Consider the following 13,861-nt stretch of genomic DNA (forward strand, 5'->3'; position numbering starts at 1 on the left):
GTTCGTATTACATGCAATAATTGTGACTTAACAATTTTAACAAAAGAAGTATATTACATTTATACTATATGGATTAAGAAATATACTTAATTAAATTTTAAATAAAATGTTAAACTTTTTTATGAAAATGATATGCTAGCTGCTAAAACTTTCGATATTATTTTTAACACACTTTCGTAAAAAAGGAAATGTGAAGCTTTTTAAGCCTCACCTCATGAGAAAGTATGCTTGAGTTTCTCTTTTGATTAAAAAATTTCACAATTTTGAATATTTACAAGTTTGAATTTCTCGCATTAACAGCGAATATTTGATTTAAACTTTGTTTGAAAAGATACTTTTTGAGATAAAAATGTTTTACGTCAAATACATTTACATAAATATATTTGTAAGGTGTAACAAGTTTTAGCATATTTTCTTAAATGAAATGTAATGAGAGAGAAATATTACACGCTTGAATCCCACTTAATAACAGCGATCTAAAATGACTTTACTTATAATAGAAGAACATTTGAGTTAAATTATTTTGCTTCAAAATATACCTTTTGACTAGCAAATTATTTTACATCAATACTTTTTAATTTTTCTAAGATATTCAAGCATTGATTTCTTTAAATAGATGCGCAAAACAGAGTTTACAGCATAAAATACTTCGCATTCGAATCACACATCATAATCAAAATAATCGATATAATACAACAAGTTATTTCCAGTACATTAGTGTCGAAAAATATAAATTAAATTCTATTCTATCCCTCCAAGTTTAAGAGCCATAAAAGCACTTAGAAAAGTGCTCAAAAACCCTTAAATGCTTCTTTTTCCCCATTATTTCTCCCACTCCAGAATTCCAGAATTCTTCGTTGATTACGGTGTCTTTTCGGTTCAATATCATGCTCATCACGTGAGAAGCTTAAAAGCGGACGTTGCATTTTAAGATCTCATTTCTTTTTCTTAATTGCAGAGGGGTGGTTTGAAAAAAAGAAATGAAAATTAGAGAAGAATATGTCTCAAGAAAATTCTCAGACTTAATCTTCGAGTGAGTGGTAATTTTCGCTCAGCTTTAAATTAGGGCTTCAGCCTTAATTTTGCACATCTGGCAATGGCTGATGGGATACTGGAGAAGTTCGTAATTGCTTTAAAATCGTCTGCGTGCGATTTACATTTTGTTTTAGAAGAATTTGGAATACCTTGTCGCATTAATGGTTTTTAAAAGTTAATTTAAATTGCGGCGTGAGCAAGTTGTCAGGCTTCTCACTCGTGATTGAAGAAAGCTGAAAATTGTCATATTCATTTACGAAGGAGATTAAAATATTTTGTATGTTCTTTTAGGTGCCAGAATTTGATATAAGTTACAAGATTTGTTCTTAAAAATTGTCCAATAATAATAAAGTATTTAAACTATAATTAGAGTGGATCGAAAAAGTATGTTTTTAGAAATAGTTTGGCGAAATTGCAAACTACTATCATTAGGAACTATTTAAAATTAAATAAATATTAAGCAAATCTAATTTAATGAGTTTTGACACCTTAATTGGCAAAAATTAGTGCAAATGTAACTAAATGTAACTAAAACTTCTAAAAATGAACTAAAATTACAGGTTTTGTTGATCAGCTTGAACTCGTTCATAAATGATCGTTTCTTTATACCGATATTTATGAACAACTTTAGAATTATAAACAAACATATTCAAGCATCTCTCTGGAGCCTAGATTTTCATTGGGAGGTTAAACCGGTAGAGTTGAGTCTTCTAGATTGATATTATTTCGCTTTTTTTTTGTTTTCTCACTAATTTTGCTATATTTATCTTTAAATGCTTATGTTTTTCTCCTAATGTCTCTCAACTTATTGTTAAATATTTTTGTTCTTCAATTATGATCTTCTATCAAGATCTCTTAATTCATAGTAAATTTCTGTAATTCTCTTAAGGTCTCTTTGTTTAACCTTAGATGTATCTTACATTCTTCTAAGGTTAATAGAATTAAAAGTAGTTACTAGTTATTATAGCCCTAAGGAAAGTACCAGTAATCGTATCTCCAAAAATTTCAAATATATCATAAACCTAATATATCATAGCCCTGAATATTTCACATTCGAATCACAAATGATAACTAAAATAATCGATATGAAGCAACAAATTATTTCCAGTACATTAGTGTCAAAAAATATAAATTAAATTCTATTCTATCCCTTCAAGTTTAAAAGCCATAAAAGAACTTAGGAAAGTGCTTAAAAAACCTTAAATGCTTCTTTTTACCCATTATTTATCTCACTCCAGAATTCTTCGCTGATCGCCGTGTCTTTTCGGTTCAATGTAATGCTCATCACGTGAGAAGCTTAAAAGCGGACGTTGAATTTTAAGATTTCATTTCTTTTTCTTAATTGCAGAGGGGTGGTTTGAAAAAGAGAAAGGAAAATTAGAGTCGAATATGTCTCCAGAAATTTCTCAGACTTAATGTTCGAGTGAGTGGTAATTTTCGCTCAGCTTTAATTTAGGGCTTCAGCTTTAATTTTGCACATCTGGCAATGGCTGATGGGATACTAGAGAAGTTCGTAATTGCTTTAAAATCGTCTGCGTGCGATTTACATTTTGTTTTAGAAGAATTTGGTATACCTCGTCACATTAATGGTTTTTAAAAGTTAATTTAAATTGTGGCGTGAGCAAGTTGTCAGGCTTTTCACTCGTGATTAAAGAAATCTAAAAATTGTCATATTCATTTAGGACGAAGAATAAATGTTTCCTTTGTTATTTCATGTGCCAGCATTTAATATGAAGTATTTGAATTAGTGTTGAGTGGGTAGGAAATATAAAATTTCCTGATGCTTTTGGAAATAGTGTGGCATAATTTGCCAACTACTATCTTTAGGGACTTTATAAAAGGAAATAAATATTAAATAAATCTGATTTAATGTCTCCTGACACTTCAGTTGGCCAAACATCGTGCAGATTTAACAACAAACTCCTAAAAGGAACTAAATTTATAAATTCTGTTGATAAGTTTGCTTTAGCGCTTAAAAGTCACCATGAGAAGGAAAAATTTTTAGAATTATAAACAAATATATTTTGCCATCTACTTGGTACCGAATTAAGATTTAGCCATTTAAGCCGGTAGAGTTGAATCTTCTAAATTGGTATCTTTTCTAGTTACTTTATTCACTCATTAACATCCTACATTCTTTCCTACATTTATAATAAATTTTTCTTTTCTTCCCGTAATAGCACTCAACTTACTTATATTTCAGTTCTTCTATTTAGATTTTCCATCAAGGTTTTTTAATTTATTGTAAAATAATTCTGTTTTTCTCTGATGGCCTCTCTTATTAGCCTGAAATGTATCTTTTACTCCATTAAGGCTCCTTATCATTAAATGTCGTTATCGTTAAATGTATCTCTGTTCAGCCATTAAGATCTTTCTATTCATCATGAGATGCTTTTTATCTTCTACTAAGCTCTCACTATTAATCTTTATATTTTAATAATTAATCTTATTTCGCCTACATATTAAGTATTGCTAATTGCATTATTTAAAATTGTATTAAAAATATGTAAATAATATATTAAAACAGCATATGACGTCAAATAAAGAGATTAATGGCATTTTTTTTTATTTAACTGGCTTGATGGAAGCAAAGTTTGAATGGCATTAATAATTGTGAAAAATGATGGGGATGGACACGGCTTTTATAAGTTTTAGACCATCACACAACAAGATTCATCAATATTTATGTTGTTGTTTTCTGATGTTGCTACAAACTTCAAATCCAAACTTCAATTTATAAGGTGTGTTGGAAGAAAAAAAACTTAAAATTTTCGACAAATTTGCAAACGAATCTGTAGAAGAACTTGCATCTCAATTTAGATTCTTGATACTGCCATACTTCATGTCGTGTATATTCTTTTATCAGGTCATAAAGAAATATAATAAAAGAACATACTCAGCATCTTTTCCGTCTGTGCACCGTAATAACCACTCTTATATAATTTTTTAATTAATTTTTTCATGTTAAAATGACGCAAGTTCGTATAATGTCATCCTCATAGATGGCTGAACTAGGACTCAACTCTCAGAGTGTGCACAGAAATATTTCCTCCATTTTAATATTTAAGAGGAGTTTCCACGTGACATATTTTTTGCAATCGTATATACTGCTAATCACACTGAGATGAAAAATTACTTACGTCAAGTATTATACAAAAAAAAATTACAATAGAATTTCTCGAATTTCTTGCTCGTTCTGTGATGCTTTAACTACAGATTCTTCACTGAAATTAACTTTGTTTTCAATGTTTTATCAGTAATAAGTTATTTTCAATTCTGCATTAGTTAAGAAGTGCATTCATATTTTGTTTTTCTAAAATAACCTAACAAGCATTTAATTGTTTCTTTTTAAAGTTCAGTATGAACTTCTTTTTTCAAGAACACAGAATCCTCTGCTTTAAGGTAAGAATAAAAAAAATAGCTTATTATTATTTTAAATATAAATATTTCCTTATTTTTCTTATTTAAAATTTCTCATTATTGTTTCTTTTGTTTACTGAAAATACACATAACTGTATTATACATTAGAAAATCGCCCACAAAGCAGCAATTCATTAAACAACAATTCATCTAAAGTTTTTCACTAGTAATATTATATTTGTAATAGTCAATTGCTGAATTGCCAAAGATTAAAGTTTATATATATATATATATATATANTATATATATATATATATATATATATTTAACAGACACTATACTAAGATCATCTGAAATTGATTAAGGATATTAAAATTGCTTTGTTAGATAATGTTTGAAAATGTCACCAAAGATGCTCAAAGTTTCCACCATTGCTTGCAATATGCGTTGCACCATCGGGTCATGGATTGGCTGACTAACTCTAAATCACTTGGATTTTGTTGGTTATCCTCAACAGCACAGACGATTCTTGCAACCATATTACAGATCTTGCATACGCAGCATTTTTCAGTGCACCCCAAAGAAAAAAGTTCATGCTGCTTAAATAAGGAGGATGTGGTGGCCAAGGATCTAATCCACCAAGTTCAATATATCTTGTGAACAACAACACCTAGAGGTGACCTTTCTGCTCTGAATCTTGGTGATGTCCCCTACCTCCACTTAGCTTTTCCTAATAATCCTGGGATACCCTGTACATAAAAACTAACATTAAATCACAACTAAAATGGCACGGGCCTGTTCTTGAAAATTTTGACTTTATATAAAATAACGCTTTTCAGCAAAAGGCATGCGTTTGTGATCTTAGATTTTATCCAAGCATTGAGAATCACTAACTTAATGCTTTTAAGTGGATATACTCTCCAATCTGGCACTTTGTTTAAAACTATTTCAAAATTTATTTTGCCCGTTTTAAAGTTATGACAATTGCTTCCATTAAGATTGCGCATAAAGTTTTAAATATTAGTTCTTGCTTTAAGTGAAAGGCATTCAAAATATGTTAATTTTTTTATTTTTCTTTGTGAAAGAGCTTAGATGAATCTCTTTGAAAAAACTCACTCTCCAGTTTTAATATTAAAAACACGTTTTTATAATCATTATTTCTACTGAAAATATTCATTATCTTTTGCGAAAAAAATTAATCTGAAATTTCTGCGAACGTTTAAAGCCTCTGATAACAAAATACTTTCCAGGCCGGAGGCAAGATGAGATTGTATTATTTATGATAGCTTTTTTTTTCTGCATAAAAAGTTATTTTCGACCAGCTATTTAAATTTTTTTCCTATCCTGTTTTCAATTTCTTGTGTGAAATAAGAGTCTATATAAATACTCAAGAATTAATTAAAAAATTTATGACTCAAGACATATTTGTTATGTTTGGTTCATTACATTTATATAACTTATATGCTCAACATAAATACAAGTAGACAATAACTTTTTTTTAGTTTTTAAGATTTATATTGATATCTTGCAATATATATATATTACACTCCTCTCTGTTACTAATGTTTGTAAAAATTGCAACGCCATGAAGGAATTATCGGAAATTTATGAAATTTATTCCCCATAATTATTGATAGTGGTACAAATAAACGATCAAATTTACAAGAAAAAAAAACAAAAAGGACTTCAGAAATCAGGGATTTTATGTGCTAGCCACGCTGAGTAATGAAAGCTTATGCACGTCGTACATTCAATCAAACAGGTACTGAATATAATCTTGAGGAGTGGCATTCCATATGGCTTCAAATTGACACCGAAGTTCGGTCTTACTGTGTGCTCCATCACCTGCTCGAGCAAGACACCGACTGATGAAATTCCAGACGTGCGACATATCTGGGGAATAAATGGACCAAGAAAGAAGCGATACCAACTGTTCACTAAAGAAGACTTGTGAAATCCATTATCCTACATTAACACGGGCATTATCCTGCTGAAATACAACACTCGGAATGCATCGAAGAATGGCAAGGATCGCTGACTTCCCGATTTCCCTTATTTAACGATCACTGTTGAGGTTGCTTGCAGTTTTCACTAGATGGGATCGACAATTATACTCCAAAGTTAGCTCTCCAAACCATAATGTCAGGCGCTTGTGTGATATGAAGTTGGATAAGATACCATAGGAGCAGACGTTCTTCTCCGTAACATCTGACCTGTACTTTCACATCATTGTACTCCAGATTGTAGCTAGATTCGTCAGAAGAAGCAACTTGTTGTCTCTGGGAATGCCATGAACTGTGTTTGCCCGGCCCACTGAAGTCGGAAGGGTTGGTGATTCTGAGACGAGAAGAATCCTGTCTGGAGGAATCTTTCCACGCATTTGATACTGCAGCAGATGGCAACGAACCATCGCGCTAAATAACCAAACACCTTTAGCCGTGCTCAAACATTTTGCTAAATCATGAGATTAGGCTATATGGTCCATCTCAACCAATCAGATGAGGTTTCTATCATGTATTTAGATTTATAATTCTGATTACTCAGTACCAGCCCTGGAGGGCTCGCACTGATTCATTGGATCTGACGTCACTCAAAGAGATAAGATAATGATATGGCTAGGCATATAGTCTAGTATATGGGGCATATACACGGAACAAGCGGCTGATAAGGAGTCGGTTCTCGGTGAACGCATGTGCAATCACTTTGTAGCTTTAATTATTTGCATGTCTGACTTCACTTATAATTTCATGCCAGTTTGGTTCAATTTGCACTTTTTCTTGGTGTTGCACTTTTCAAAAACATGAGTGTACTATATTTACATTAACTTTAAACATGAACAACGGTCAAAAACTAATTTTATTACCAAATAGTAAAAATGCATTGTAGACAATTCTCCTCTGAATAAGTTAGAAGGTAATTCATCATTCTTTACATTAGTTGCTAATCGAAATTAAATGGATAGTTAAATAATATATTTACATTTATTAGAAAAAAATGAAAATAAAGAAGTAGTAATTAAATTGTCAGTGACTTAAAGGAGAACAAATTAGCATGAGCTCTTCACGCTAATTCTTTAAGATGACGTATTACGAATCAGATAACAATATCGATAATATGCCTTAATTACAAAAGCTATATAACAATCCATTTTCAAGATTCCTGACTCGCAAATGAGTCTAGCAGGGTTCTTAGGTATTACTTGACGTAAGATATTGAAATTGATTATAAATACTCGTAAGATGAAAATGCATTACTCGTTTGCATTAACTAAGTTAGAGTTATCTTTAACTTATCAGTACAGCTCTCTGGTGTTGAAGGTAGTTTACTACGAAATTTCAGCCGAGCATAATTCTGAAGATTAGTGTTGATAATTGGATAGAAATTATGATCAGTCACTTGAATTCTCGGAATAAATCTCTGTAGGAATATCCTGAGATTTGCAAATTGGAGTGCTGGTGATTTATTCCATTCAAGTGATGTATTGTCTTTCAAAATGGTATGTAAATTATTGTTAACAAAGGAAATGGAGAATATTTTTGATTTAAAGTTACGTTTTAAAATGCTTGTTGATTATTCCAATCACCGTTTTGATAAATGATTAAAGTACATTTTCAAATTATCTTTTTAAAATATTTAATATTTGTAAAGAATTTAGAAAAACATTTGTTTATTATTTCAATTATCTTTTTAATGTATACTTTTATTATTTCAATTAAATGCAAAAATGAATCTGATATTTTAATTAACTTAAATAACTATCAAGCTGTTATTAAATTGCTTAAGTCTTGAAGTGATAAATATCTTGTGAATAAGTTGGATACAGGAGTAAATTCTATTACACGAAATTGACCGGGCAAGTATGTCATATATTTATATTTATCCAAAAAAACAATAACCATCAAGCAGTAATTAAATTGTCAAACGCCTAAATTAGTGCTCATTAGTATGAACTCGTTGGATTTATTCTTTAAGATGACGTATTATGCTTCAGATAACAATATCGATAACATACCTTAATTACAGAAGCTATGTAACAGCTATCTATTTTAAAAATTCTTCACTCGCAAATGAGCGAAGAAGGGATTTTAGGTAATGCTTGATGTAAGATATTGATATTGATTATAAATTTTCATAACATGAAAATTCATTTCACCGTTGGATTAACTAAGTTAGAGTTGTCTTTAACTTATCAGTATTGCATTTTGATGCAGAGTGTAGTTTGCTACAAAATTTCCACCGAGAATAATTCCGAAGATTAGTGTTGATAATTGGATAGAAATTAGAATTAATCAGTTATTTTAATTCTGAGAATAATCCTCAGCAGGCACTTTTCAGATGTTTTCTAAATTACAGTGTAGCTGATTCATTTCCCTTCCAGTACATTATTGTCTTTCTAAATAGAGGTTAATTACTGTACGCTTAAAATATTTTTATACTTTGAAGGTTAATAATCTTTTTAAAATATTTCAATTTTATTTTAATTATCATTCTAAAGTATTCCTAATTATTGTTTTGGCATATATGTTCTATATGTAATATATTACTAATAATATGTTAATTAAATCTCAATACTAAGTTCTTTTGTTATTGTTAATAAAGAAACTATTTTGTGTAGCAATGTAATAAACTATTGTTTAATTTTATTACGATATAATTAAATAAATGACTTTTAAAAAAAATAATTTCCTCTATCCCTTTGGAGGAACATTTAGAGATTTGCAAAAGTGAATGTTGGAGATTTACAAAATTGAACGTTGGAGGTATGTTTTTCTAAATAGTAATTAAATTATTGAGCACTAAAAAATGGTTTATGGTTACAATTTCAAAATTTTTAAGGATATTTTCTCACTTTGAATGAATAATTGTATTTATTATTTTAATTTTTATTTTTAAATATATTTTAAAATCATCCTATTGCAGTTCAAACTGAGTAATTATTTTATTCAATACTAAGAGGTCATTTCTAAGTAATGAATAAACATTTTTTTAGGCATTTCTAAGTAAAAAAAAGATTAATAATTTTAGCTTTGTATCGAACTATTGGATGGCGTTATAACGCTTTACTAAGTATAAGAATGGTTTTTATAATGGAGTGCTTTTTTTAATTTTGTTTTATTTTAAACTTTGAAGAAACAAACTGAGATTTTCAAATTGAAATGAAGATTTATTTTATATAAATAGCATATTGTTTTTCTACAAGTTAGTAAACTATTGTGAGCAAAGAAAATAGCTTAAATGAATGATTTCAAATATTACATTAAAATATTTCTTTTTATTACTTTCATTATTGTTTAAAATTTCAGCTTTCAATTTTCAATTATAATATTAGAATATTTAAATAGTTTCAGAGTTTATATTGTTCTCTTTAATTAGTTTTATTTGAAGATAATTTAATTTGCTGTGTGATTAAGTCTTCAACTGATCAAAGTTAGTATACCCTGTAAAAAAATTCCGGATCACGTTACGATATAAAATACTGAAATTTTAGATATACGTTATCCGCAAAATTCATTTTACTGCAAAAAACAGTTTATAACATAAAATATTACACCTTAATTTTTGCAGTAATACGAGTATTTATTTAATGATTCAGTGATTTTACTGTAAAAATTTCGGTATACAAGATTTTTTGTTCCGTAACATGTTCCAGTAAAAAAGGATTTTTAGGGAAAAAGTACCGGCACTTATTCCCGGTACTATCACCTTATTTTGATTCGTAATTTTTCATACTGAACAAAAAGAAGCATATTAATCATTAGCTTTGAAACAAATTGCTGGAAAACTTTGTAGCTATTTAATTAATTACTGGAATGATTTTTATAATAAAAAAAAAACAACAACTTTAGTTCTAGATAGAAGTCTCTCGTAAAAACAGTACGTCCTATGTTTTTCGTTCTAGATCTGTCGAGAGTAAAAAATTTCTTCCTTTTAAATCTACTTAAGAAACGCAGTTTTGAAGAAATGATTATTTTTTTTCTAAATTTCTATTAATTCGTTTATGTAAGAAAGTGATATAAATTTGGAATGGAGAAAAAATAATAAATTCTGCTTGCAAGAAACCAATTTTAATTTCTACAGCTATCAGATATTTTTATTTTATTTTCAATGAGCTGTACAATCAGTTTTTCCCGATGGGCAGACCTAGTGCGTTTTCCAGAGGTGGTATCCACTGTTTCAGGACCACTACAATGGTGTGAGATACCACTGGTCATGTTAATTTGGACGTCTAGTTTCTGCCACACTAGATGGCAGCACCGAGACTCTATTTGGATGCTAAAATGCACTAGGAATTTAATTTTGCCCGAAATGCCAAGAGCCAATAAGGCACTCTAGGGATCTTTTACATGCCGGATAATCATACGACATGGCCGCTGAGGATTTTTGGCATCCCGAAAATCCGGTGTCTGGGCCGGGGATCGAATCCGCAGACTTGGGCTCAGAAGGCCGACGACAAACAAACTGCGCCACCCAGCCACCTGCTATCAGATATAAAACTATCAATAAAAATTAAAGTATTGTAGCTAATCAGAAGGTGTGGAAAAATATTAGCATAACCTTAACATTGATTTTACGGTAACTTGGCAAAATAAATTCTTCTTTTAGTGGTTTAAATTTTTTTGAAGTTTTATTATTATCAAGCCCAGAGTTTTAGATAAAATTTAGGCAAACAAGCTTAGAGTTACACTTCAGTTTTGAACATTCTAACTAGTATGTGGTTCATATACGAATTAACTATGAACTACTTTTTGTTTATATGCGGTAATCAATGTAGCTAATATCATTCAGGAACCATTAAAATTCACTTTGTCATACAACACAGAATTTATATTAAAATTTGGGTATACTAAATAGCTATAAAGTGGTCAAAATTTTGATTCATGATAAGTATTGCTTGGCGAAATATGACTATTAACTTTTAGAGGTTCAAAATTGATTGAAACTTGCATTGCACTGTTAGAATTTTCATTCTAAAATTATAGTAAAATAACTGGCAGCTGTCTGTCCATCCGATTAACCGTAAGGTTTACGGTAAAGAACATTTTTTATTTTGATGGTTTCGTAACCATTTACAAATGGTATGGTTGTAAAACCATAATTACAAAACTATACGGTTTCTTAACCATTTACAACTAGGAGCTCGGCTTTTCGTAAGGTAATAGGCATTGGAGAGTGCCGGACACTGGAAATTCTTCATGTGTTGAAGAGAAGGGAGGAAATATTTTGGTGTCAATAGTGGATCTCGAACCCGAGTTCTGCCGGTCATAAGATTGACAGATTAGCCCGCTCGGCTATGATAAGTACGTAGTTGCTAAGAATTAAGTGACTTCATCAGATGGTCTTAGTTGGTGCTATAAAATTCTGATTGTTTAACCGCATTGGGTGAAAGCAGTTAATAAACTGTTTTTCTTACGCTTAACAGTTTGATTATTATTTCATTTATGATTATTTGACTCTTTTGATTGAATATGGTAAAATAACCATTAAATAAATCGTTATTTAACCATTTTTTTCAAGAAATTTCTAAGAGTGCGTCATTACAACCACAGCTCTGATTTGAATTTGAGCTCACTACACAGTGAAAAAAAATTGGTAAAAATTACACTACATGAATATGGTGAAATTTTTCCAGCTTTATGGGAATACCAAGTACGATAATTTTTAGCGTAGTGCTTTGGTAATGACTTTTGGTAAAATTACAAATAAAATATGCTTTTATTATTATATTGGTAGGTAGTTAATTTTGGTTAAATTACTTTCTGAAAAGTAATTACTGCGAAAGAAACCATAATTTCTAACAGTTCTAATATAATTTGAGGTAATGCAAAAATGTTCAGTTAAGAAGTAAGCTATAAGCCAATGCCTACCTTAAAACTACAAAAATATGCCTAGTTCTGAATATACATATACCAGAAAACACTGATTTAGATAAATAACTTAACTGTTAAATAGCTGGCTGTCCCAACATAAAACAGAATCGTGGAGGTAGTGAATTTAAATGTTGCCATAACTCCTGGATTCATATCCTGGACAAGGCATGGGTGTTCCTTCATTCTCTGTACTATCTGTTCCTACTGTGGGAGCAACGTAGACCCATTTAATATGAGGCTCTTAATATGGGGGTTAGATTAGTTTATCAGCTCAGTGGATTGAAAAAAAAAGATGGTAGTTCCTTTTGGTGGCTTATAATCAGATTTCAAATGGAATGTTATCTCAGAAACTTTGTAATTTTAGCGTTCTCTAGTTTAGAAGATGTTAAACTTTCTCCCGAATACTATGCCCCTCCCCATAGAAAATGAGGCAACTATGCAGCAACAAGAAAATTTTCATATATCATTTATAAAGAAGCAAGCCATAAGCCAATGCCTACCTACCTTTAAAACTACAAAAATATGCATAGTTCTGAATATACATATACCTGAAAACACTGATTTAGATAAATAACTTAACTGTTAAATAGCTGGCTATCCCAACATAAAACAGAAGCGTGGAGGTAGTGAATTTAAATGTTGCCATAACTCCTGGGTTCATATCCTGGACAAGGCATGGGTGTTCCTTCATTCTCTGTACTATCTGTTCCTACTGTGGGAGCAACGTAGACCCATTTAATATGAGGCTCTTAATATGGGGGTTAGATTAGTTTATCAGCTCAGTGGATTGAAAAAAAAAGATGGTAGTTCCTTTTGGTGGCTTATAATCAGATTTCAAATGGAATGTTATCTCAGAAACTTTGTAATTTTAGCGTTCTCTAGTTTAGAAGATGATAAACTTTCTTCCGAATACTATGCCCCTCCACATACAAAATGAGGCAACTATGCAGCAGCAAGAAAATTTTCATATATCATTTATAAAGAGATAGTAAAGATTTCTACGAAAAAAAAAATTGGGGGTATGATTTCCTTAAATAGAAAAAGTTTATCTGTACCGTTGGGCTACGCGATAAATTCCACTACGCGACAAATTCTATTACATAAACTCTCTATTCAAAATTATGCCGTAATTTTTTTCTCCAAAAACAGAGATTAAAAGAGATAGCTCCCTTAATATTTTGATACTTTTTTCTAATTATAAGAAATTATTAACTAGAAGAGAGTCGAAAAAAGAACAATAATATTAATTTAGTAAAAAATTTCTTAAATTTTAAGGTAGGTAATGAAGTTTCGTTTCGATAAAAAAAAGTACCCTTCATGCGTAGGGGAGAGTGGGGTCAATTGTAACGTATTTTACTTAACTGTTTTTAACTAACAAAAATCCAATATATTATTAGTATTAATTGACAGACGAGTAAAGTAGACTATCCTCTACTAGAAAAAAAATAAATACCTTATTTTAAATGTTATTATATTAGTTATTAACAATTTTTGACAGTCGTGCACTTGTTACAATTGTCCCCACTTACGGGGTCAATTGTAACAGTTCATAAATTCAACTAAAACATAGTTAATTATACATATTATCATAGTTGTGA

Source organism: Parasteatoda tepidariorum, chromosome 8 (assembly GCF_043381705.1).
Source record: "Parasteatoda tepidariorum isolate YZ-2023 chromosome 8, CAS_Ptep_4.0, whole genome shotgun sequence".
NCBI classification, from domain to species: Eukaryota; Metazoa; Arthropoda; class Arachnida; order Araneae; family Theridiidae; genus Parasteatoda; species Parasteatoda tepidariorum.